Source organism: Lonchura striata, chromosome 5 (genome assembly GCF_050655825.1).
Source record: "Lonchura striata isolate lonStrDom1 chromosome 5, ASM5065582v1, whole genome shotgun sequence".
Taxonomy (NCBI): Eukaryota; Metazoa; Chordata; class Aves; order Passeriformes; family Estrildidae; genus Lonchura; species Lonchura striata.
The window spans coordinates 62,943,780-62,970,381 of NC_140707.1; the positions used below are offsets into that span (position 1 = coordinate 62,943,780).

The 26,602-nt window shown below is 38.6% G+C and overlaps 1 long non-coding RNA gene across 1 annotated transcript; it reads left to right on the plus strand.

Annotated features, from left to right (window-relative positions):
* Nucleotides 1-55: 55 nt before the first annotated feature.
* LOC144246381 (uncharacterized) lies at nt 56-26,099 on the plus strand. The gene is made up of 3 exons (XR_014955770.1): nt 56-9,981; nt 20,350-20,444; nt 21,343-26,099. It is a non-coding gene; the product is annotated as an uncharacterized LOC144246381 (long non-coding RNA).
* Nucleotides 26,100-26,602: the final 503 nt, after the last annotated feature.

Below are 26,602 nucleotides of genomic sequence, written 5' to 3' on the forward strand. Positions count from 1 at the left end.
GGGGCAGGCGGAGCGGCAGGCGGGAGAGGATGCGCTGCCGGGGGCTCGGGGGCGGCGAGCTCTGCCTCGGTAGAGGCAAGAGCGCGCATCGCCCGCGACCCGGAGGGAGGGGAGAGTACTGGGTGTCCCCATGGGGAAATCCAAACCTCCGGGGCTCCTGAGGGTGGAGACCGGCCAGGAGGACCGCGTGCTCCGTCAGTGACCCCGGTGAGCCGGCCCTGGATTGAGCCCTGAGCCCTGGAGGGCGAAGGTGCAGGGCTGACCGGCGCCGTGCACCGAGTCCCGACCGACAACACAGGCTGGGGAAAGCCGTCCTGGGCGGGAGAGCTGCCCGGCCGAGGGAACCTCGTCTCGGGCACGCAGGCGGTGCCGCACCGGAGCCCGGACGGGGGCAGCGCGAACCGCACCTGCGGCGAAGCGCGGCTGAAGGGCTCGGGCAGGAGGGCAGCGCCCGGCCCGGCCGTGTGAGGCTCATCCCCACCCCCGGGGGCCGGCAGCTACGCTGGAAAGGGTGCGGGGTGCCGAACCTTGCTCCCTTGGACCCCGACAGGTGAGACAGGGCGTGGAGAGCATCCCGCAACCTCCGCAGGAGCCCTACAAAGCTGCCCAGAAACAGTGGGTCTTTAAGGACCACCCGTGGCGCCTCTGAACGCCTCTACGTCCTTGACAGCAGCGGGACGAGGTGCCCGAGCTGTTAAGCCCCTAAGTTTTGGAGGGGGGTGCACGGCCCGAAGGCAGGGCAAGCCGCGGACGCCGCTCTCCGCAGCTGGGCACCGAGTCGCGCCCGCAGTGCTAAACTAAACGTGCGGGAAGCTGTTTGTAAGGGCGTTATAGCCCCTGTCTTGACAATGTTCCTCTGGACCCGCAGTGTTCCAGCCTTTCAACATTCACGGTTTAGAGTAGCACGCGTAACTGCTCCCGCCTCTCCCCGCAACAAAAGCTGCACCGTGTGGTCCCTCACAGAGAAATACGATGCTCTGACCCTGCTCGTCCGTCTCCTTCGCCCCCGCAGCCCCTTGGAAATCGGGCCGCTTTGCTGAGGTGCCAAAGGATCCGGCTCAGGTGCCCTCTTCGGGCTTCCCGACCCGCCTGGCCATTGCGCCTGCTCTGACGGCGTCGAAACCCATTCAGCCTTTCTTCACCTTTCCGCTGCCCCCAAGAGCGGACCGCCCGGCACCGGGCTCCAGGCACCGGTCCCGCCCGGCTCAGGTGCCTCCGGTTGTTGCTGGGGCGGCGGGGCGAGAGCCCACCCTGAAGTGGTTCTGCTTCCCCTGGCCGGGCGCTGGGCGCAAGCACAGAGCCCTCTGCGAAGTCCCGGAGCGGAGGGGAGCCTCGCTGGCAGAGACAGCAGGACAGGCTGCGGCAGGGCATCACCCCGCTCCCTCCGGCATCACCCGCTCCCTCCGGCATCACCCCGCTCCCTCCGGCATCACCCCTCTCCCTCCGGCATCACCCCGCTCCCCGCGGCACGGGCAGCGCCCGCCAGGCACGGCAAAGGTGTGGGTGCCGGAGCCGCGGCGAGCCCCCGTCAGTGCCTCCCGCCTGCATGGGCACATCAGCCACTCCACGAGGGACGAATGAGCGCTCCTCGCTGGTACGAGACTCCCGAGCAGCACCACCCTCGCCCTGCCCCGCCGTGGGACAGCGGAGCCCCCGCTCCGCCCTGCTGCCCCGGGCTCCAGCGCGGTGCCGGCCCTGGCCCTGCCCCGCAGCGCCTTTCCCAGCCCCGCGCACGTCGTGCCGTAAAAACCGAAGGCAGAGGAGCAGCGAGTCTCCCCTCTCGGCGACAAGGGCAGACTCCGTGCACGCGCGATTGCTTTTTTTTTTTTTTTTTAAACAGCTTAGTTTTCCTGACTTTACAATAAAGCCATTCTTTGCTTTCTCACCTCGTTATCTCTTTCCTTTATCCGTTTTTGGCAAGCTTTAGTTGTAATCCGAAGTTACGGCAAGACCCGGGTACATCCCCACCCCGGCCTGGCCCCCAGGACATTTTCCGGTCATACAGACAGAAATTGTCACTGTGGGCTTTAATAATAACAGAAACAGCCTCATCTTTACTCTCTACTACTAGCAGATCTTGGTCAAAGGCTATATGAGGTCAGGATTTTTTTTTCCCCTAAATAAGTCAGCTTTCTAAAGCTACAATCCTTTAAAGCGAACACAGAGATCTTATTTATCACTTTCTCTTTAATCAGCAACAGAAGAAAAATTTGCTATGAATTCCTGGAATCCCTGAAAGAGATCACACTTTTCCTTTGCACAAATCAAAGTTATCTGCTTCTATTGTATCCTCCACTTAAAATGAATCATAAGCCTCCATCCCACTGAGCTTTCTCGGGGATACTTGTTTAGCACAGACGAGAACAATACGCTGTACATCTAAAGAGCCCCGGGCGGCAGAAGCCTCTCCGACTGATACAAAGGATTGAGAAACGTCCTATCTTTAAAACGCATTTTTAGTGCCTTTCCACCTCCCTACTGCACGACAAACATAAGTCAGAGAGCGCAGAGAGATTTATCAGAGAGAGATCTGAGTGGCAATTACATGTTCTGTCAATAATTAATTGAATTATGTCCTCATCATAATTACATACAGTCCTCTAGCCAGGAGGAGAAAGGAAAGAAGGAAGTTGTGGTGTGGTCAGAGGGGGATCTCAGGACATGGTTCCAGTCATTAAAAATGTGATGTAACATTGCAATCTGGTGTACTCTGAGACACAAATGGGGAAACAAGCTACTAAAATCTTATTTGATTTACAGCAGGGAGTCAGAAAAAGCACTTGCCTTCATTAGTTGTTTTCATTACTGCTTTCTGCTGGGGGTTTGGATTTAAAGGTATTCTGCCATGCAAAGAACAAAGTCTTGCTCATTTGAACTATGACCTATATGTTGTAGTCTTTCTATTGTTCACCACATACTACCTGACTACAATGGATGTTTCTGATGTTTGAAATAAAAATTTAAATTGGTCCAGAAATTAAAATTAGTCCAGCAAACCATCCTACACTCAATACAAATGACATATTCAAATAGTCTTGCAAGCAAATTCTTACTCTGACACTTATTTTTCTGTACTTATTCCAGTCATAAGGGAGATAATCATATCATTATTAATTTATTATTTACTAAGAGCTGTTAGAGTACTCTTTTGGTACACAAATGCAGGAAAACAAAGAGCTTGATTCAGTTCTCACACAAGTTTTGCACTGGTGTATCTTCAATGACACGGGTGTAGTCACTTCAGAACCACCTGGGTGTAATTATGATCAAAATCTGGGCTATTGCACTTCCTTTGCTTTTCTAATGGTTCAAATCCTCTATTTTTCTACAGCATGCTGTGGAAGACAGACAGCTGTTTGCATATAGAGCTCAAAAATCATTCTCAAGTTCCTCCTCACTGTCAGTGCCAGGGTCCTATATCCTGCCACAATTTAAGCAAGTCAGCACATTTCCTCACCATTCTGCATCCTCCCTACAGCATGAGAGCTGTAAACCCCATCAATATGTGTTTCCTTCCACTTGTTAAGGCAGATCCTCTTGGTGTCTTGAGCTTTAGATCAGGTAGCTCTTCATTCTAATTGCTTTTAAGATCCAGCTGCCAAAAGGGAATTTGACACCTGCTTCCCTCTTTGCAAATTTCTCTTTTCAGACAAAAGTTTGATGATGAAACTTGAAAAGGAGTTCATTTGTGACCTCCACTTAATTTAATAACTCATGTATTTGGCCTTCCACCTGCTTCTTCAGAGATTTTGGCCTTCCACCTGCTTCTTCAGAGATTTTGGAAGTGGTTTACACTGGTAAATGCACAAACAGGTAATGGCCAAAACCATCTTCACAAGAGTTGCAAACAGTATTCCGTACTTCCTAGGTGAAAATGCAATACGGGACAAAATTCTTCAGCCAGTTTTAAAATTCTACAGCCAGTTTTTTTTGTTGTTGTGATTTTTGGTTTTGGTTTTGGTTTTTTTGCATGAGAATGCTTCTCAGAGCTTGTGCCCTCAAAAGTAAGGCTCCCTCAGCCTGATCTATGGAGTTCCTATGCCAATCAAACTTAGAAGATCAGGTCTGTATGTTGTTTCATCTCTTTGGCAAATTAATAATTCTGTCCTGACTTTGCTCATGGAAGCTTTTGCTTCTGTTTCCTTTCAAGTAATAAATATCCTCCATCTTAAAAGGACCTTTAGGACATGGCCATATGGGGTAAGGTAGCTCAACCCCCTACACAAACCCGCAGTGGCCAGAATTACCACAACACAAAGGTGATCCCTGGAAGTCTGATAAAGTGTCCAAGAGCTGCATTTCTTACTTCTTCAAGAGTCTTCAAGAATGAACTGGCACATAGTTCCCACAGAAGGGGATTCCATTATCCATTATAAAGCAATGGGCACCATGGAAAATTATGAACAGATAAGGATTTTACTGAAACCCTTAGCAATGAGGGTAAGAACCATAACAAAACTTTCATTCTTTTATGCCGATCTCACCATCTTAGGTTTATAAAGCAAGTAGTGCTTCAGTGGTCTGCATTTGACCAGATTTTCACATTCCATTCCAAGTCACCCCAGGCTGGATTTTTAGGGTCATATTTCTATTTTTCTTGCATCTTGATTTTCTTGCTTGAAGAGTCAGTCAGGATATATCTTCAGAATCACAGCATATTCTGAGCTGGAAGGGACCTACAAGGATTATCAAGTTCAACTCTTATATTATTGGCCCATATGGGGATAAAACCCACAACTCTGGCATTATCAGTACCATGCTCTAAGCAGCTGAGCTAATCCCTTGCAGTGACAAAAACTCAGTGTAGCTATTTAATCACTACAGGTTGTCAGGCATAATTTCTCAAATTATGTACCACTTTACAGAAATTAAATGAGGTGTCACTGCATAGAACCTCACTTGAAGTATCATTAATTTTAAAAATTTTGTGTTGAAATATCTTCCAGAGCTTTCTTTGAGTTCATATAACTTTGCAAGTGCAATTATAACAAAGATACCATTAGTGCCAAAGACCTGATAGTGAGAATAATTCCTAAGAGTAAAAAAATAATTTCATAGCATCTGGATAAATTTTAAAATTCATGTTTATGAAAAAATGCATTTTATTAAGTTATAAATAAAATTCTAATATATATTTTATGAGTTTTAAGAATTGTTTTAATGGAAGTGACCCTTAAAAAAACTATGGGACTGAGCTGAAGAAATTCTGGAAGTTCCATGTGAGAAAAAAAATATTGTTTATTTGATCATTTTCCATTTGTGATGAAGGACAATCAGGAAAGAATAGGGTGCAAGGCTGCTGTCAAGCAGATTTGCAGCACATGGACATAGAGAACATGCTGTGCCACTAGCGCACAGACACACACAATTGCAGTGATCAAAATTAGCCCAAAGTGTATTTGGAACATTGGAAAGGGAGAGGCAGGGAGTTGTGCATTTTATAGAATAAAATAGTTATTTCAAGAAGTGATAAATATACAAAACATTTTTTTAATTATTAAGTTAATTTCTATGTATTCTCACTCAGAAGTGGAACAAATCCATTGCATGGTGAATAATGAACAGCTTTGGGGAAATGGAAGAGATTAGATGAAATTCAGTTGTCTAGTTCCCTCTATTTCATTTAATCGTGAGGTTTTTTTCCTTTTAACTGTCTATTGCCTTCTCTAGAAGGCATACCACTGGAATTATTATGCTGGGTTCTAGTTTATTTGATGTTCATGCAGATCTGTGCGCATTTCTATCAGTGTTTAGATGACTGAAGTATCTTTGATACTAAATCATCTACCATGACATCAAACTGAATCAATTGCTCTACCTACCTGATTAGAGCAAAAGTATGGTAAGCAAATGCAACAGAAGAATTTGGAACTGTTCCCCAGAACTGACCGTCCAGACCTCTCCTATTCCCACAAGGTATCTTCTGTTGATTCATTCAGCCATAATAAATTCCAGAAATTGTCTATTGGGAGGAACAGAATGGAAGGAAAAAGCCGATTGAGGAAGAAATGTCATGGATCTTGCATTTCGGGGTTTTTTACTAACCAAGTAAAAGTATTCTGCTGCTTTTTCATGAACACAAAGACAGGTTTGGAGGAGCTCCATAGTGATTTACCAGTAGAACTGAAACAAATTGGTACATACCTTAGAAGTCCATCTGTTTTCTAAAGCTGGATAGGAAGCTACTCAGAAAGATGTATATTAGCACTTCCTGCAGAGACTGCTGGAAGCTGGAAAGATCTTTTCGATCTTTTTTTTTTTTTTTTTTGCCACATATTCTGTGTCACTATGAAATCACTTTGGAATCTTCTGGTTTGTTAATAATCTAATCCCAAGAAAAGAGACTTGACAAAAAGGAAAATCAGAGTTTATTCTGTCTTTCCAGTTATTGAACATGCCCACTGACTCACAGTTCATTCCTAGATCTGTCAAGCCCCTCTTGCTCAATGCAACACGGCAGTGGTTCAGGGGCCAAGCGATGGGGAAGAAGCCACTGAGGGCTCTGAGAGGGACCACAGCACTACAAATTCCTGAGATAAGGGCCAAACTGTGGGACAATGAGAAGAGGGAGAAGATTGTCCATTCCCCTGCACAGCACTGATAGCTGACAGACATGCACAGATAAATATTGTCTCTGAAACTGGTGATATTTTTGCTACCAGGTGAGAAATCAGGGCATTCGTTGCAATTCCCATGTCACTTGTTTTTAGACAATGGATGTGTCATCATTGCAAAATGGAATTTGGTTTTTTTTGGAAAAGAAATCAACACTTTAGTGATACTTTTGAGCAAGTCAAAAGACACCCAAGGGTATGATTGCCTTGTATGCTGTTCTTTTTAATAAGGCCAAGGAAAAGCACCACTGGATGGGATCATCATCATCTGCCACTTTAATGCAGACAATCGAAGAAGTCTCCTTACTGATGGCTGTAAATTCATCATTATGGTTACCACTCAGAGTCATTTGGCATGACATTTTTTATGCATAGAACAGAAAAGTGCAGTATTAGCTCCTGAGTGATTGGATGAGTTGTACATCCATTAATGTGCATAACAGAAAATGTTTCCAAGCTATGACTTATCTCTCCTACACAAACTGAGAAGATGCAGATTAACTTGCTGCTGTTTAGTCAAATTTTTGCTGCATTTTTTCATTCTGTCCAAAGTCCTGTATATATCAGAATCTACTATCATCATGCATTGTAGATTCTACTGCTGACTCTGAGATTGTAGCAGTCTGACTGTGTTCACATATTATGAAATTTACTGGATGACAGGGAATATGAGAGAAAATTAGTTGCACTAACTCCATAATGAATAAACATTTCTCAGTTAACTGCTTTGGGAAATGAAAGAATTGGTAGATCATAAGCCCAGGAAAACTTGAAAAATGTTTAATCAAATTTTTTATCCCCCCAATTTTTAGTTCAACTTGGTTAAAATCCATGTGTCATTCATCTGAAAACTGCAAAATTAGTCCACCAAGAATCCATCATAATATAAAAACTTAAGAAGTAAAACAAAAAACCTTATGCTCACTTTCATAATAGGCCACCTTTTTCATTTAAGATGTTTCATTTCTAAATGTAGCTAGATTGAATTTTCCAGAAAAAAAATTAAAATTTCATTTTCCACCTTGGCCAACTCAAAAATATACATTTTCCAGTTATTCAAGTGAAATAAAATATACATTATTCAAATTCCCTGGTCTGTAGTGTGTTTTCCTGTTCATAAATCGTTCAGGAACTGGCTATGATCGGTTAATTTATACAAATACCTCATCGATCAAATTACATGAAGAAATCTCAGCCAAGAATGTATCAAGTAATTGTTCACTTAGGATATTTATTTGACTGTGAAATAGAGCCATCACTTGTGTGAATGGTGTCATATTTGCTCCCCTGCTGATTATATGGCTTTTTTTTTTCAGAGAGGAAATACCAAATATCAAAGTAAATATCAAATATCAAGTAATAGTATTTTTTAGATGTGACTTGTCAGACAAATAATCATTAAATGCTTACAAGATATACAAATTTTCTATCTAGACAGCAGCATTAACTATGTTTAAGCCATTGACACATTTTCAGAACTCTGAACCAACATCTTTTATTTAATAATATGCACAAACTAGAGCTTATAGGAGAGACCTAGATTATAAGAATGCTCTTAAAAATAATAAATAAAAAGCCTACATTTTGGCATCTAGACTTCCAATATAAGCAACAGGGAGAGCTCAACCCTACCTCAGCTGCCAGATAGTGAGGACACTCACCTAAAGGAGGATATTCTGGTGCAAGCCCAGCCCATGTCCGTGGATCTGAACCTGGAAATTCCATAACTTGGACAATATAATAGCCTGTGAAATACAGAAACCATTTTTTTGGAGCTTTAAGGGAAGAGATACTGGTCAGCACTTGTGGCAAATGGTTGGAGAAAGATTGTTCACTTTCCTAGCAAAGATACTTACTGAGGATATAAAACAGCTGTGTTACAGTATTAAGCAAAATATCAGGTACATGCCATAACTGTGAGGCTACTATTTCATTCCAGATGGCCAACATTCTTTATTTTATTCTGACCAGAAAGGCTATTCTGACTTGAGAAAGCTTCCCAACATTTAACCAATACATTCCCTCATAAAAGTACTTAACTCACCAGAAATTTACACACACTCCAAACAAAACAAAAGAGAACAAAAAAAGAAAAAAGAAATAGAAGAAAAATTTTATCTAAGACTTTAAGGTCAGCTCTAGGATAGACTTTTGGACTCACTTGTAATTGCTTTCATTGTCTGACTGGTCAACATGGTTACTTATCTTACCCTGCTGTGCATATGACCAAGTGTTTTGTAGACAGGCGTGCTGGCCAATAAAACCTCAAAAAGCAGGGAAACATTCCCATCAGTCCAAGCAACAGTTCTCAGTGTAAGTAATTTTCTTGTCATATCTCCCCAGGCCCATTCTTTCCCTTTCTCTCTCTCTCACTTGAATTTGCTCAGAAATGCTCTTTCTCCATCAACATAGCCTCATGTTACTTCTCTGCAGTTCTGCTGCCCTCCATTCTAAAATCTGGCATTACAATGAAACTTCCAAGAATTCCATTCTCTGAAGCATTATGAGTCACACTGTAGTCCTCAGCAATATTTTTAAAACACCAATGTTTTTTTAATCACTCTTGAGACCCACAGAAGAAAGTAAGGATATTATCTTGCTAACTTACAGTCGTGGTTGTTTTTTCTATTGCCACCCACACTCTCTCATCTTTCTCCAGATACTCTGCTCCAGTCTCTCAATAGTGCAGGCATATGGTATTCAAGCATGCCAGAGTCTGACTTCAAGTTTTAGTCATTTTTCTCCCTGTAAAAAGGATGGGGGGACATTGAGCCTATGACCATTTGAGAGCTTTCTTTATGGGAAAATTTTATTTGGGTTTATACTTTAAAAAATATATATGCTGTACTGTAAAACTAACAAAGAAACATCAGGTCTAAGCCATAATTCATCTTATCTGGATCCCTCAATGCCATGTGTCTGGTATATCAGAGGCTACACAGAAGTCACTGGTCCAGTCATGAACATAGGAAGGGGAGAATTTATGCCTGCTTGCCTTCTGGCAGTGATTTCAAAGCAAAGCATTTTAACACAGGAGATGGTTATCTTCAGGAACTGGAGTTGTAAATACTATCCCTGATAAGAAAAACATAAATCTTTTTTCTACTATTTGTTGAACTTTCAATTTTAGTTAGAAAAAGTAATCCAAGTTACTAAGCTATAGTAAAGTTATCTGTTAATTTTCATTGTGTTTCAGTGCTTGCTTTTTTTTTTGTTTTGTTTTGTTTTGGTTTTTTTTTTTGAGCACGAGGTATGAGGCAGCTTCTATTACGAAAGAGTTATTTGCATCTTAAGACTGAAGTTCCACAAATTGCTGTTATCTGCTATGCAGATGCTCATGTGACACACTGAATAAATATACCTTAAGGTAAGCACAGAACCCTGGATGATGGGTGTTCAATAAAGAAGATCCCTAAAGACAACAGTTATTTGAGTTCTGTAGAGATCAGCTTTTGCATGAAGCACTTGAGGATGGCTGGCTGCCCCATGATAGTTTTTAGACAAAGATGCCAGGAAATAAGAGGATGAAGAGACCTAGATTCTAAATTACCAGCTGATCATGTGAAGAAAGTACCTACTTAGGTCTCCAAAGTTACTGAAAATTGGTCAGTGAGCTTGCCTGTGCAAGAGATGGTTGAGAGAACTGTGAAAATAAACACATCATTGAGAAATGGAGGTAGGATGAGTGAGATTTATTTAAGAAAAGGTGAGAACAGTGTTAAACAAAATAGAAAAGAATCCATATTAAATAGTAGCATTAATGCAGTAAGCCAGGAAGCTACAAGTGATCATGACTCCTCAAGAATCACAGTTAGACATGTTATCTCATGTATTTGTCTACATAAAATAAAACACAATCATACTGAAACTGCTCATTTTGCATCCAATTTATACAGGGCTTTTCTGTCTCACTGCCTCATACCAAAAGGTGTGGAAAAGCAATAAACTTGTTTTTCATTTTGGTAGGATTTTGCTTCTACTCTGTGTGTCTCTAAGAAATCTTGACCAATTTTTTTATTTGATTGTACCAACACTAAAATTTGGAGTAAGTTTTAACTGCTGGGCTGCATCCAAAGCAGTGTGGCCAGCAGGTCAAGGGAGGTGGTTCTGCCTCTCTACTCTGCCTTCATGAGACCCCACCTGGAGTTCTGCATCCAGTTCTGGGGTCCTCAACACAAGAAAGACATGGACCTGTTGGAGTCAGTCCAGAGGAGGGCCACGAAAAGGATCAGAGTTGGAGCACCTCTCCTGCAAAGAAAGGCTGAGAGAGTTGGGGCTGTTCAGACTGGAGAGGAGAAGGCTCCAGGAAGAATTCATTCTGGCCTTCCAGCACCTAAAGGTTGCTTGTAAAAAAGAGGGAGAGCAGCTTTTTACACAGACAGGCAAGGGGGAATGGTTTCAAACTAAAAGAGGAGAGATTAGATGTAGGGAAGATATTCTTTACCCAGAGGGTAGTGAGACACAGGAGCAGGCTGCCCAGAAAAGCTGTGGATGCTTCATTCCTGGAAGTGTTCAAGACCAGGTTGGATGGTGTTTGGAGCAGTGTGGTTTAGTGGAAAGTGGCAGGGGGATTGGAACTTGATGATCTCTAAGGTCCCTTCCAACCCAAACAACTCTATGATTCTAAGATGCTATAACTACCAGGCCAAGACATTTAAAAATTGCTTTACTCACTGTGGGCGTTTTTAAGATAACAAAAGAAAAATTTCTAGGAAATAGGTCAAAATATTAAAGCATTTATTAGCCCAATGTTAAACTTTTCAATCCGTATTTAGTCTCACTTGTGTCAGTAAAGTTGTTAATTCTCAGTGACAGATATCCACAAATCTCAGTGAATGAGTACGAGGTACAACTCGGCCAAACATCACACTATCGAAATTCATTATCATTATAGATTGAGGAGCCTATTTAAATACAGGCATCTAGTTTTGGATGTTTGTCATAGGAGTGTAGCAGTGATGTGCTCAAATATTTGGTAATTGCTGATGTCAGTATTGAACTGCAGAGATTTCAATTTTCCACAGAAGATGCTGTTACAAGTAGAACACCTCCTTAAGCCACTTGTTTCTTTATTTTTTATAATTTCTAAGAAAAATAATATCCTCACCATCCCTGAACCCCTATCAGTGTGATTTTGTGCCTTGGGCAGAAGAGACACTACGAACAACCTGTGGGCTGGGCAGCACACTTCAGGCTTAGCAAGGAGAATGTCATCAGTCAGAGAACAAGAGCTGAAGCTAAAGATTCAGAGGTTGATCTGAATCATTCTCCTAAATGATACTTCATACTACCTCTTACTGGCTTTTTGGGAATAATTAGAAACAGGCAGCAGTTGCACCATTTCTGTAAGTTTAAAACAAGCTGAAAATCAGAATTGAGTTTTTTGTTGCTACGTTTTCAACAGCAGAAAATGTCAAGCGCACAGGCAATTTCCAACTGAATTTACAAACACTTTATTCAGTGCTCTACAGGCAGAAAAGCCAAGTGACACTATAGGGAAATCCAGCACAAAGTATGAGGTATAAAGGCCTGAAAATGGAGATTGTTGTGAAATTTAGAAATGTGATACTGATGTGAATGTGCATGTCTCTAAAACAGTCTCTTCTATTACAGATCTCAGATGTGTATATGCCAGACGTAGCTGAGTGAGAGCCAAAGCCGAGATTAATTTGCTTTTGATAGAAGTTGGATACATATGTATCTGAAAATCAAAACACAGAAAATAATATCAGAGAGTCCATAAAAACAATTATATTTAATTAGTTACAGGTTAGTAGTTCATTAGTAGAGATGCATGACCTCACCTTAAATGATTTTTTGTTTCATTTTGTTTTCCTTGCATAAAATAAACTTCTGGAATTTGGTTTTCATTATAAACATTCTTTAATGAACTCTCTGGTGCTAATTATTTAGTCAGAAAAATAAGTGGTGTTTTGTTCACTTTTACCTTCTTTTTCTGTGAAAAAAACAAAGAAGCAAAACAGTACTGGGGGGAATCAAAGAGTAAGTATCCAAATAATTTAGAAGATAAAGACTGCATATTTAATAAGTCTACCCTAGTATGGCAATATGATGAGAGTTACAGCTGTGACAGAGATTTTAATTGGAGAAGAATCAATGCAGATCTGCAGATGGAAGTCATGTCTCAAAAATGTATTAGGCTTGTCCAAAGGAGCATGTGAATAAGAAGATCCGGTAACTGCAGTGTTGCAATTCTATACTTGGATACTCTCGTGCATATGTCATGGATTTCTATGGAGTTTGGGGAAAATTCACAAGCCTTTAAGAGAACGAAGTTACCATGGCACAAGAGGAACGGTCCTCTTGAGTATTATTAGCTTTTTTCACATTAGGAGCAGCCAGCTGTGAGAGGGGAAGAAGCTGCTCGCAGGGAATCTCTGCTGTTCAGCCTGCTCCCGAGTAACCTCAAACATGGAGCAAATGCAAACTTTCTAGGTTCTGCTGGTGATCCAAAATTACTCAGGATAGTCAAAACTAAAGTGGTACGAGGCAGAGTACCAGAAGCACCTCGCAGTCCCAAATCACTTGATGGTAAAGTGACAGATGAAATTAAATGCCATTTCTAAGTAGGAAAGCAAAAGGTGGTACACATTTTTGTACTAATGCCTGCCAGATAGAACTCTGAATAACAAAGTCTACAGAGATTTCAATTACTTAATTAAATGAAATATTAATTTATATCCATGATTCAGGGTATTCCTGACAGTGCCTTTTAATTTCATTGGTGATCAAGATTTTATTTTAGACTACAACAGTATTTTTTATAATTCCATTCAGAGATGAATCTTCTCTGTTTTTAAGTGCTTCATAAATATAAACTAATTATCTTTATAAACTATATAATAATCATAGAATGAAAATTGAGATATTTCAGTTAAAGAAATTACACAAAATGCTAAAAATATGTCAGATAATTCTATACCAAAAAAACTGTCATTTCCACTGAACCCCTTCTAAAAAGAAATTAAATTAAATTTATGGATTTCTCAGGAAAGTGGCAAAAATTTTAAAATGTTGATATATTTCAATCAGACACTTCTGAAAAAGAAAGGTTCAATTTTTCACATTATAAAAAAATGGAAGTGTTTAAACTGAATGTCTTAATTTTAACAAAACAGTGCAATTCAAACAACCCAAAGTAGTTTTAAATTGTATCTTTTTTTTTTTCCCCAGGAGATGTTAAAGAATTTCTGTTTCTTGTTTCCACTTGCAGTGACTTTATTTTACAAAATATAAATTTATATTTTGACAAACAAACACATTCATTCACTGACCAAACCAGGATCTATATGTCCATTACATGTTTTGAGTGGACAATGCCACAAAAACTGCCTTTGAGAAATTCTTAATATCTTCTATGTAGAAATAATATTTGTCTAGAATTACCTCTTCATAGATTAACTTTCCTGGATAGAGAATGTCCTTGGTGATTACTGTTCCCTGAAATATCTTTCAAGAGGTTTGTGCACTAGTAGTAGATACCAAAAAAAAAACTGAATTCCTGCCCCAGACAAACCAAGGCTGAAACTAAAACTTTTACTGAAAGATGAGGAAAAATACTGGGAAAAAACCCACCTAATTTTAATAGAGGATTTTATATTAATCTTCAAGGTTTTGGTAGTAAAGCACTGATCCATGGTCTGAAAAATTGGCTTCACCTGCTCAGTAAATCTGTAATTCTACATACAGCCCAACTAAAGCTCTAGGCATATGAATGATTTGTATTAACTATCTGGTTTTAGATTTCTTCAGCTGCTGTTCTTTACCCATGCAGGACCTCTGTTATGTATGAAATTAAAATGCCTTAAATAGCTCCATGCACTAAAAAATGCCCAGAGAGGGCTGTATAGCCTGCAGAAAAGAAGGCTCCTAGTGTAAATAAATATCTGAAGGTGTGCAGGTTTTCAGTGATGCCCCATGAACAGGACAAGAGGCAATGGGTGTCAGCTGGAACCTGGGAGTTTCCATCTGAACCTCAGGAAGTCGCTTTTCCTGTGAGGGTGACTGAGTGATGGCACAAGTTTCCCAGGGAAGTTGTGGAGTCTCTATCCATGAACAAAAAAGTCATTTGGACATGGACCTGGACAAGTATCTCCATTTGGTCCTGCTGCAGAAAGGGGGTGGTTCCAGATGACCTCCAGAGGTTCCTTCCAACCCCAACCATTTCATGATCCATGATTCTGTGAAATATCACTCAAATTGACAAAAGATTAAAGAGGAAAAATGAAATAATAAAGGAATAATTAAAACAATAATCTTAAACAAGAAAACTAGGGAAAGTATGCCTGAGCAACTAGAGCAGCAGAATCTTACTGGTACCTTTATTTATAACAAGTATTTAATATACAGCTAGGAAAAAAATATAAACTGAAAGGAAGGCCTATGCATCCACAGGTCATAGAAGAATTACCTAGATAATTTTTGAACTGACAATTAAATTGGTATGGCAAGAGGAATAGGTACTGAGAAATGAAAAAAAAATTAAAGAGAGAAATACAGTCAATACTTTTCACAAGGAGGTCCGAGGAATTCCAGGACTTTCTTTCCACTATCTTTTCTCCTTTCAGAAAAGCAATTGGATACATGCTACTAGGAAAAAAAAATGTATGGACCCAATAAGACATCAAGAGCAGACTAGAACCATAAGCAACAGTAGAAAATTAATAGGAGCAAAAGATCACAGGATAATTCAGGTTGGATGGTACCTCTGAAGTTTATCCAGTCCAGCCTCCAGCTGAAAGCAGGGTCAGCTGTGAGATCTGACCAACTTATTCATATGTAGCTTGGTCTTTAAAGCCTTCAAGGACTGCACAATTTCTCTTAGCAACCTCTTCTGATTCCTGAGATTCTGATCTGTTCTTGACTGACCAAACTGTAAAAATGTTTTTCCTTAAATCCAGGCTGACCTTGTCTTTTTTCAACTTCTGCCCATTATGTCTAATCATCCCATCATGCAGCACTGGCTCCATCCTCCAAGACCCCCTGAAAGCTGTATCTTCTCCATGTTGAACAAGCCTCAGCTTCTCCTCCTGAGGCAAATTCTTCAATCCCTGACTATCTTGGTGGCCTTCACTAAACTTGCTCCAGTTTTAAATTGACTTCACAAATCCTGGGCAAGATGTATAGGACACTCATTTCAGAGATAACCATAATGCAGTGATGAATAGTCTTTTTAGAGCAGTTTGGAATTTTTCATCAAAGATAATTGATAATATATAAAAGACATTATTTGAAAAGATCTCCCTATTCAGGAATGAAGACAAAGTATTCCTTGACTATTAATGAGATCAAAGTCCCACTTATATAATTACATTTAAGAATCCAGTTGCATTTCTTAAAAAGGATAGACTTGAGCACATGTTAAAGCACTTTCCTGAATCTGGGCAAGAATTGTTATATGTAAAATACAACCTATAGCTGGACTTTATATCTGATTACAGTGCCTTTCATAACTTTACCCACAAATTATTCATATTTTCCTAAATCTTTACAAAGCCTTATGAACTACAAAGTAATTAAAAGACCAAAGCAAAAGGTAATGGAAGAACATATATCAAGTTTGGAAAGAGGTGGTACCAAATGCAACAGTGTTCGCTCACTTAAGTATTACTTAAGATTTCCATTAGTTATCCATGGTGACAGATAAACAGCACTTATATTTGTAAATTATGTTGTGCCATACTAAATGCTATGAAAAGAGGGAAATACTTTGCAAAGGAGTCTGAAAATATCAGACTGTGGAAGCCAACACTGCTTGCCTTGCTGATACAAAATTCCTATTAAAACAATAAGGTGTGCAGAATTTGGCTTCTGGAAATAGGAAATAAAGGAACAAATCCAAAGCTCACTGAAGTCAAGAGGAGACATTCTTCTGACCTCAATCGGCTTTGGATATCGCCCAAAATGAGATTCATTCTGGAAAAATGCAAGCTGAAGGAAATAATAATTCAAAAATATCTGGGAGAGATGTTTGGAAAACCTGGAAATCAAAGAATACCTAGGAGACTTTCTGTAATATATAATACGTGACAAGGACTTATGAACACTGTTACAAGCCTTTTCTAAAACCTTATTAGTCTAGAATTTAAGAAAGAATAGATGATAGAAGAAAACCCATCCAATTAGAGAGCAGAAGTTGCAGGGATATCACATCAAAGTGCAGGCAGGTTGTTTTGTATGGAATCTAAAATGTGCCAAGCATCAAATAAAAACACATCACCAAAGGTAGCTGTCCCATTTAAGAAACCACTAATTTCTCAGCTGTTTTCCCAGATACAAGTCTGCTAGTGTCTACCAAGATCAAATGCACACATTGCTTGCGTATAGAAATCCATGGTCAGCCTTCAATATGACGTAAATGTCACATTTTGAATGTGGTCCCTCTTCTTATTTTAGTGATGTTGACAAAGACTTTTAAGATTCCATCTTTCCCATTATACACAAACATCCTGTGCTAATCCAAGGATGTCCTCCCTTGGTGGAAGGACACACACTTTCAATCTCCTCTACACCTTGCTGCTGTCAGATGGTGAAATTATTTCAAGGATATACATACACCTCAGTGAAATGAAGGTCTGACCTTACTTTCAAGATTGAATAGACTCAACATGCATGTTATAAATTCTCAGGATTCCTATCCACAACAATTATTTCCTACAATTTCATTGATGAAAAGTGAATTACGACATCTGTAAGCACATGCTATATAGCAAAAGATTATAAAGGTAGTTTCCCCCCAGCTGGTTTTCTGAAAGAAGCACCTATTCTTGTCTCCACTTATTCAGTGAAAGAACGTAAGAATGGTTTCAAGCAATATGATTTCAAGAAATAATTACAAGATGATTGTGATAACAATGACAAAGTTCTAGAATGTGTTAAGGTTGATACACTGTAGATTATATGCTATTTAGTACCATCATTTCTGGTTTTAAAACTTCTATTCTTAGATTTTAAAACAAGGATCGGTTGTTTTGATTTTTTGGAATTGTATAGCTGATCCTTCAGAGAAAATGTTGGAAAACATTTTATTTTGAAATATTCATCCGTATGCTTCATATATTCTTGGATCACTTCACATTTAAAGTTCATTGGCTTTTGCTAGAAAATTATGCCTCAACATGACTGCAATCCTTTCAGTGCTCTCAATCCTGTGAAATCCTGAGCACTAATTTTGATCAGTTCTCAGGATTTCTCTGAATCTAATGTTTTGTGACATCATAAAGTTTGATGGAATGAAATCTCAAAGAAAGAATTAATTCTCATGGGCCGGAAGGAAAAGAGGCACATGGATTTTAAAACACAGATTGTAAAGAAAGTTCTACAATAAAAATGGCAAAAGAGAAATTGTGGATAACATTATATACAAGAGAAACCTTCTGAGTAAACTGCTTTGGAAAATCTTTTTATAAATCTTCAGTACGGTTTTTAGAAAGTAGAGTCCTATGCTCTTACTCTAAATCCTCCCTGATTTTATAACATTGATACTGGAAAAATCAAATCTCTTGCCTGAAAGCTAGTTTCAATTAACAAGGATGTTAAGCATTTTTTTTCAGATACATGAAAAGAGTGACAGGATTATAGACCACCAAATTGGTGGTATTTTAAGAATCTGACAGGCTCAGCACCATGTGCCATTCTAGCCTTCTCTGTGTATCCTTTGTGGTTAAAACTCTTAAGCACTTTAAATTCTTTTGGTCAGTATTTTTTTCCTTTTAGGGGAGACAACTAGAAGCACATTCCAAGTAACTATTTATGGTGTACAGAAAATTATAAGATACTAAAATCACCTCTTTGAAGGTGTTTCCAGGCGTTGTATAGTAAAACAAATATTTTATTTGTAAAAAAAAAAAAAAAAAGTTGTTGTTTTAAATGTAGAATATAATTATCTATGTTCCAAATCAAATGAAAGACAGAAACAGCACAAACACACAGCAAAATAATACATGTCAAATCCTAAAGCCTTTACTTGGACAAATCTCCCATGGCAGCTCTTGGTGGCAGCTTTGCCTGATGAAGTATAGCTGAGCCAGACCTGAAATAAGCAAAAATTTAAGAAACCACATGAGTGGAATAAGTTATGGAACAACAAATGAAATATTTATTTTTGTTGTCTGGGAAATAATGATAATTTAGTGCATTATTAGTATGAAAGCAGAAGTCCACTAAACCAGCAGTCCTCAAATACATTTATCCAGATACAACAGAGGACAAAAAGATGTTTGAAGAAGCAGATGACTTTCCAGAATATTTGATACAGTCTGGAAGAAATATGTGAACAAATTTTTCAAATCATCAAGCTCTGGCAAAAAAAAACTGACTGTAGCTTTGCATAACTTCATTTAAAAATGGCTCCATCTTCTCATGTTTCTTCTTTTCCAATGTATAAGACAAAACTGTGGACTGGTCCTGTGCAGATGACATATCCACATGTTGGGGTTCGTGGTGGGAAAGAGGCCAAAGTCGCTGTGCTGGAGCCAGGAAACACACCTGGAAGCAGGTTCCTTGGAGCCTGACACCTGGGCAAGAGCTGGTGGCCATGTAGCCCAGCCAGACTGTCCCACTGGGCAGAGCAGCACACCAGGAGACAGGGAAGGAGAGGAGCTGCCAGCCACCTGCAGCTGGTATATCAGGTCATGCAGCAGGAGACAGATTCTGGCACTGAGCTAGGAAAGTCTGTAAGACATACCCCTATCTGTGGGGGTGAGTGGATTCTGGAGCCAAATCTATGAGTCTCACACTCGGTGCACAAAAACTTAGCAGCTCAGATGGATGGGTAAAATCTGTATCAGTGTAGAAACTGCATGGCATGAAAGCTTTACAGTTCTGCAGAGGAATCTGGTGCTGCTCTGTACCATCTGTGCACCAATTGTGTGGATTGTTTGTTGAGCTTTGTTTGGTTGGGTTTTTTCATTCGAGAAAGATACATAAGTTGGTAAAAAGAATGCACTTCAGGTCAGTTTAACTCCTGAGCTATTCTTTTTGGACCTCGCCACTTCTGATTATAGGTTCAAATTCTGTATTAGAGTTAAAAAGAAGATTTGTGCCTAATTAGTGTTTTCAGCAATTTATTTAATTTCAAAGACAACAATTTAATTTCAAACTTTGCTCAAATTAGAGGGGAAAGTAGAAAAAAAAATTCTGGAAATACAGAAAATATAAGATTAGAGATCTGATTTTCAATGTTAGATCCTTACAGCTGACAGTATATTTCTATGTGCATGTAATACAAATATAGTCTGTCAAAACATAGTGACCGTGTGATAGTAAATATCTGGCAGAGCCAGACCATGAAGTGGATGCTTCCATTAGGTTTGTGCTTATTTCAATAGTAATATGATGAGGTTTTTTGCACGTATTCTTACAATATATCCTTAGTAACAAGGAAATCCAACAAGAAAAAAATAAGTTTATACATACATTAAACCTTTATATAACTATGCACATTCTATGCACATAACAATAAACACATGAGTCTATGAGTATGCAGTAAACACATTTCAGATCACAATTTAAAATTAATGTCCACTGGTACTCCAAACGTACTGTGGCCCTCTTGGAGTGAAATCTGAGGCTATTAAAACAAGTAGGAGCCCTGCTTAATCAGGATTTTGTAGACTGCAGAAGTCCAGAGGAGGATCCAAGAGAATCCTTGAGGAAATTTAAGATCATACGACATCAAGGTGTAAAAAGGCATCACTCCTATCTGCTTTTCCAGAGGCTTCTCTTGACTTAGAGGAAACACAGCACCTTATGCTCTCAATCAACTGAAACAGCAATGGAAGAGATGGACTAAGACTTGCATAAACATTGGTAAATGTCTTGCAGGAATGTTTTTTAAAATCATGATGTTCTTTTCTGGCTTCTGGGGTTTTGGCAGGAACTCCAGTGTCTAGGCCCATTTCTGTGTACACAATTTAATGATGGGCTTGATTAAGAGACAGTAATTCCCAAGAGGTTTAGCTATCTTACTTAGTGACATGAACATGAGTACAGTGCCAAAATCAAATGGTTACATCCTGAACCAGTGAAAATTCACAGATGCAAAAGCATGATGGATTCTTCATTTTTCAGGTTTCATGTATTTCTATTATTTTCCACTGTATATAATCTATAATGCTTCCTAATCTAAGCAACAACCAATCTGGCCTTACAAGACCTTTTGCCAAACAGCAAGTAACAAAAATGTCAGCCTACATCTGCCCATGAGGGAATTACATTGAGGTCCAGTTATATTTGTCCCACTAACTCTGTCTGCCAAGTGAGCCAGCTTCCCTCAAATGAGAATTTAAAGGAAGAACGCAGATGTTGGTTCTGGAATAAACTGAGACAAGACTGCAAAGGCAAATTCTAGACAATGAACTCTGTTGCCGGGTAGTTCAGGAGTCAACCTCAAAGGAAAACAAGGCAATGAGTTCATAAAAATGAACTTGTTGACCTCCTACACAGGATTACAAATTTCCAGCAAGGTCAGTAGGATTTTCAGGCATATAATATATCTCAGGACAGGACTGAATATGCTTTCAAAACTGGCTTTTCATAACTGAAAGGTGATATTCTTGAGATCCCCTGTATTTAACTAATGACACTGAACTTCAGACTAGTTGACCATTTTCTTTATCCTCTCCTTCGAAGACTCAAGGAGAATAACCCTCTCCTGTGGCTCTACATTCCATAAAAATTCAGTTTCCTGAAGTATTTTCTCTTGCAGGAGAAAGTGGAGATGATCCACAGCCTACAACTCTACCATATATTCCTTTGCTGGAATAAGAAATGTTTTTAGATCAACAACTTAAGAAGCCAATGGAGCATCTGTGTGCCAACATTTAAGTCTCTTTTCAGCTGTGAGAATTCCATGCTTTCTAAAAGCCTTGCCTTCTCATAGGAAGATGGCCAAAATCTCCCAGATAGAAGTTTGTGGCAGAAATCTACAATTTTGGATAGCTAATTACTGCTTTTGAATATATATCAGTGTACATGAATACATTATTCTGTATGTCTTGATTTCTCTTTTATTATTTCCTTCAGTTTGCCCTCCATCTGAAATCTAGTTTATTATGAAATTTTGAATGTTTTATTTTTCTTCCTTTTTCAGTCTTGTGGTTGTTCTCATTCTGGCATTTAGTGACTTTTCCCTTCACTTGTTCATTGTATTTCTTTAAGGCAACAAGCCATTCCTGTGGTGCTGGATGGGGTTGGGGAAAGTTGCCAGCAAAATTTTTGGTGCACGTGCAGTAAGAGTCCTCTCCCCACAAATTCAGGTTTGTAAAAGGTGGAAACTAGGTGGAGTTTCCACAAGCAGTGGCACATTCTTTCCAGAGGTAATTGTAAGGTCATAATTCATCTCAATTACTCACACATATTATATGCTTATATATTTGTCACTTACTATGATAATGTAACAAGTATTTATGCTTATTAGACATATGAATATGAGTGCAAGCATAACATTTTTCAATATCTCAAGTAACACAATGAATTCTCAAACAGCCTAGTGCTTGCAAATACCATTTCATGAACAGAACAAAAAGTATCTGTCAAATAAAAACATTCACATACAATGAAACACAGATATGTTCCTTATATCTTATAACATTTGTAGAAAATTTTTAGACAATTCTTTTTCTCACATAAAAATGTTTTAATTTAATCTATCTATATGAAATTTTATATTCCATTTGCTGTACTAGAAACTCAACAGTGTGATAACCTTCAAGGAAAAAAATAGTGAAATGAACTAGATAGAGAAAATCCTTGCTTTCTTTTTCATTATTATGACAAACTGCAAAACTCAAATATTGAATCTAAGAAATATAAATTATATTGTAGTTAACATAAGTGTGATGCAAAACCCACAGATATATTTGGAAAACAAATGAGTTTTACAACTCACACAGAATGTCATCAAACTGAGAATCGAATACAGCAGATAAAAAAGCTGGAAAGCAATGTAAACTGTGTAAAGGATAGTGATGGTGCAGTGAAACTTTGGCTATTTTGTTCCATGCCACTTCAAGAGATATTTAGCTGAAAGAGAAAGGTGTCAAAGACAAGTAATGAAAATGTGGTTACAGGCACAATATGACCCTATTATAAGAAGCGACTGAAATGAATAAGTGATAATATGACACAGACATCAGATAATTAAATTTTGGCAGTAAATGCCAAGAGCAGTTATGTCAACAATGTTATTTCACAGGAATTCTCAGCAAATAAATACATAAAGGAAACTTCATGGTTTTGATCACTACTGTAAATGTAACAAAGAAAGAAAATGAAGGGGCTCAGTCATAACCTTCAACTGCCTGCCAAAGTAAACAAGGAGGCGTTTGATTTTGAGCCAATAAAGATGAAGTGAAAAATGAAAGTGGGAAAGCTCTGCATAGAGCTTTTTCTGGTGGAGAAAGACAGGCAGATGTGCATGATGCTTTATTTATGGCTTTGGTAGAATACAAATTATTTTAAACAAATTGAAGCCCTTTTTTTAAAAAAAATATTAAACTTTAGAAAGTATTAGTCCTTCAGATGTCTGCTGAAAATGTTAAACAAGGTACAGAAATTTGGCAAAAGTGGAAAACCGATTAGGAAAGTGAACTTTTCTTTATCAATGTTGTTTCCCATAGAAGCTAAACTTAACTATGGCATTAAGCTTCTAACTGCATTATCAGGTTATCTAACAGATATTTTTCAAGACAAGACTACCACAGAACAATGGTAGATAATAGATGAGAAAGAATCAGCAAGACAGAGACACAGACTATTTCTGGAGTTAACACGTTGTACAACAGGACATAAATCAGCAAAGTAATAAATTCTGCAAAACACTTTTTAACACATTTCATGAGATCATAATTCATATTTCCTCAGATGTTTGACAAAAAGTAATTGCATTTTCCATTTTGGCCATTACACAACTTCCTCAAATCAGTTTCAAAGTAAGCCCTCACACTGCTTCTGCAGAAGGATAAATGATCAGTATTTCCTCCAGTTCAAGAAGTGTTGGCACACCACACCACTGCATGCAAATTAAACTTGTTTTGAAATCAAAACCAGCAGTAGTTTGATATTGGAAAGATTTTTTTTTTTTAATAGTTCACAATTTTAGGGTCATTCAGGGGCAGAGATCAACAACTCCCAGCCCAATAAGACTGTACTAGAGAGTATAGCAGGAGAGAGACACTGACCTTTTAGATTCAGCCTGCTGCTATCCACTTGTATGGCCATCTCTTTCTCCATTTCCTACTTGTTTTTTCCCTCTTAAGTAGATATTTAATGATTTCTTTGATAACCTGTCCTGGTAGAAATGTAAGAGATGATTATCCATTGTTAAAAGTGATAAAGTGCTCATTTTCCATTGTTATAGAAAACAAGTATGGTTCACTGATAATTGTCTTATTAAATACTTGGTGTACAATTTGACACTATGACAGATCATTGACTGCAAATACTCCCAGAAATTTAGTCTTCCAGCCAAACTTAAAACATTATTTTATGTCAAAATTGAAAGGGAAGAAACAGAAAGATGCATAATGAATAGAGAACTATTGCAATACTGTCTTAATGCTGTCTTACATTCTCCAATGTGTTCAGTATAATGTCAATTAAAACATGCTTCTCAAGATATTTTCCATATCTTTCCACTAATTATAGCATTATGTCCTATGACCTAATAAAGCCCAAGATCTTAAATTAAAAGGAAAGCCAAACTGAAGGAATTATGGAAAGAAAATACTTCAATAAGCAATATTCACCACTAGAGAATCTAAAGTAAGAACTAGAAATTATGACAATCAGAAGTGCTACCTATTAATGAGGAAGAATTTAATAATAATTTTAAAACATTTTATAGTGACTTGTATTTATCTTCCACATACTGAACACAGTGACAAACAAGTGTTACACAGAAACAAAGCCAATTTTAAGATAAAAAAATGTTTGCTATTCAAGCCATGGATCTAGTAACAGATGGAAATTGAACCTTTTAGACTGTTCTTACCATAATGACTACTAGGAGAACTTACTAAGTCCAATTATAGACACAATTAGCACATTTTAAGGACATAGATGTATAAAGAACTGAGGCAGATCTAACACCAATAAAAAAGTACCCTGCTTTCTGTTATGTTGGCTTATCAGACTCTGCAACTGGAAAAGGATTCATCTTTTTCACCACTTCCCCAGATTTTTCCTGTTCTGGCTTCTAGGGAACAGATTTGTCTTCATGATTTTTAGTGACACCTTCAGTTCTCCAAGAAAAATGCACTACACAGTTTTTTCCCCGTGGTGCAACCCCAGCACAGTGCCCTCCATCCCATTTCTCCACCAAGAACGAGTCACTGGGCAGAGTCAGAGGGCACAAAATGTTTTCCTGTGGTTTTTGGATCATCTCTGTGGGGCCATTGGCAGTCAGCACACCTGGGATAGACCAACTCAGAGCACTTTTCTACTATCAGAGAACTTAAATAGAAATTTCTTCCCTTTCCCTTAGGCAGCTCCATGGTATATCCTACTACATCAAGGTCCAGCAATGTCTCTTGAGCTATTACAGTACAAACAAACAGAATCCTAACACTGTTCAACTCTCACTTTCCAACACACTCTTATCTTCCTATAGCTCCTTCTCATAGAATTTCATCTTATGTAATTTATAGACATATTTTAGTTAAACATTATCTGGAGAAGAATTACTAACCCACAAAGCAGGCTGAATGCCTCTGAAAAAGAACTTCTGACATCAGGAGGTTGTTGATACACAATTATTGTTTATTTAAAGAGCTTCTGAGAAACTGTGAGAAGGCTCATTGCTATTTATCCCAAAGCATGGATGTTAGCCTGCAGTTGGAATGGAAACAGACTAATGTTTCCAATGAAAAAAAAACCTTCTAGCCAAATTTTAATTGAAGCTAGATAGCAATTGAAACATTTTTTTCGCCTGGGGAATAGAAGACATTGAAAACAAAATTGTATCAATGAATTTGGGATTATTTTAATACTAAAAGTCTAAACAATATGAATTATATACAGAAAACTATTTAGAAATTCTTTTGTGACTAAAGAAAAGCCAAAACTTTTTTCCAGAAAAAACTGAAATACTGAGGTGGATACTTATGTGTTTTTCCAATGTGAAAATACTTATCTGTTGGCAATCTGATATTCCCAACTCCGTCTGCTCATGATCATAGACTAATTCTCAAAATTAATTCTTAAGATCTTCATTCCACAGTTTTAAAAGAAGCATCAATGTATTCTGAAGACTTTGTTCTCTCTTAGAATTTCACATTAGTCATTAAGCAATCACCTTTCATTGTATACAGTGCTTACATCTTGCATCAATGTTTATCTTTATAAATGGTGGTCTAACGAATATTCTGGAACTGATTGTTTATCACTACAACTCACAGGCTTGTCTAAAAGGAAGAGATGCTGTTATTCTGTAATTCAGAGAAATAAAAATATAAGGCACCCAAATATGCGATTGTTTTCTTTTTTTGTTTCCAAGACACATATACAAAAATCTGTTCAGCAAAGCAGTTTGGAATTGTTAATTCTTCTGGGAAAGCTTTGCACAGAAACTTCCTCTGTAATTCCTACTTGCCTTCACACATACACCTTACTAGATCCTAGCTAAATACTCTGGATCAAGACCGTAGCTGCAGTGTTCTATAACAAGGAGTGTCTGGAAAAAATTACTCTTAAAATGTCTGGATCTCTGGAAATATCAAAATTAGTTACTTTAAGGTTTGCATAAAACCTGAAATCATTGTGAAATAAAAATGCAGTCAATACCTATGCAGAAAAGCTGTGGAGGTTTGGATGGGGAAATACAGGTGTGTCTTAGCACTGCCTAGACTAGAGACATTATACAGAGATTCCATCATGTTTAAAAGACAAGAACATTGTGAGTCCTGAAGAATTGTTTTCTAAGGGTTAACAGTAATGCCATCATATAGGATATTACCATTATACACTAT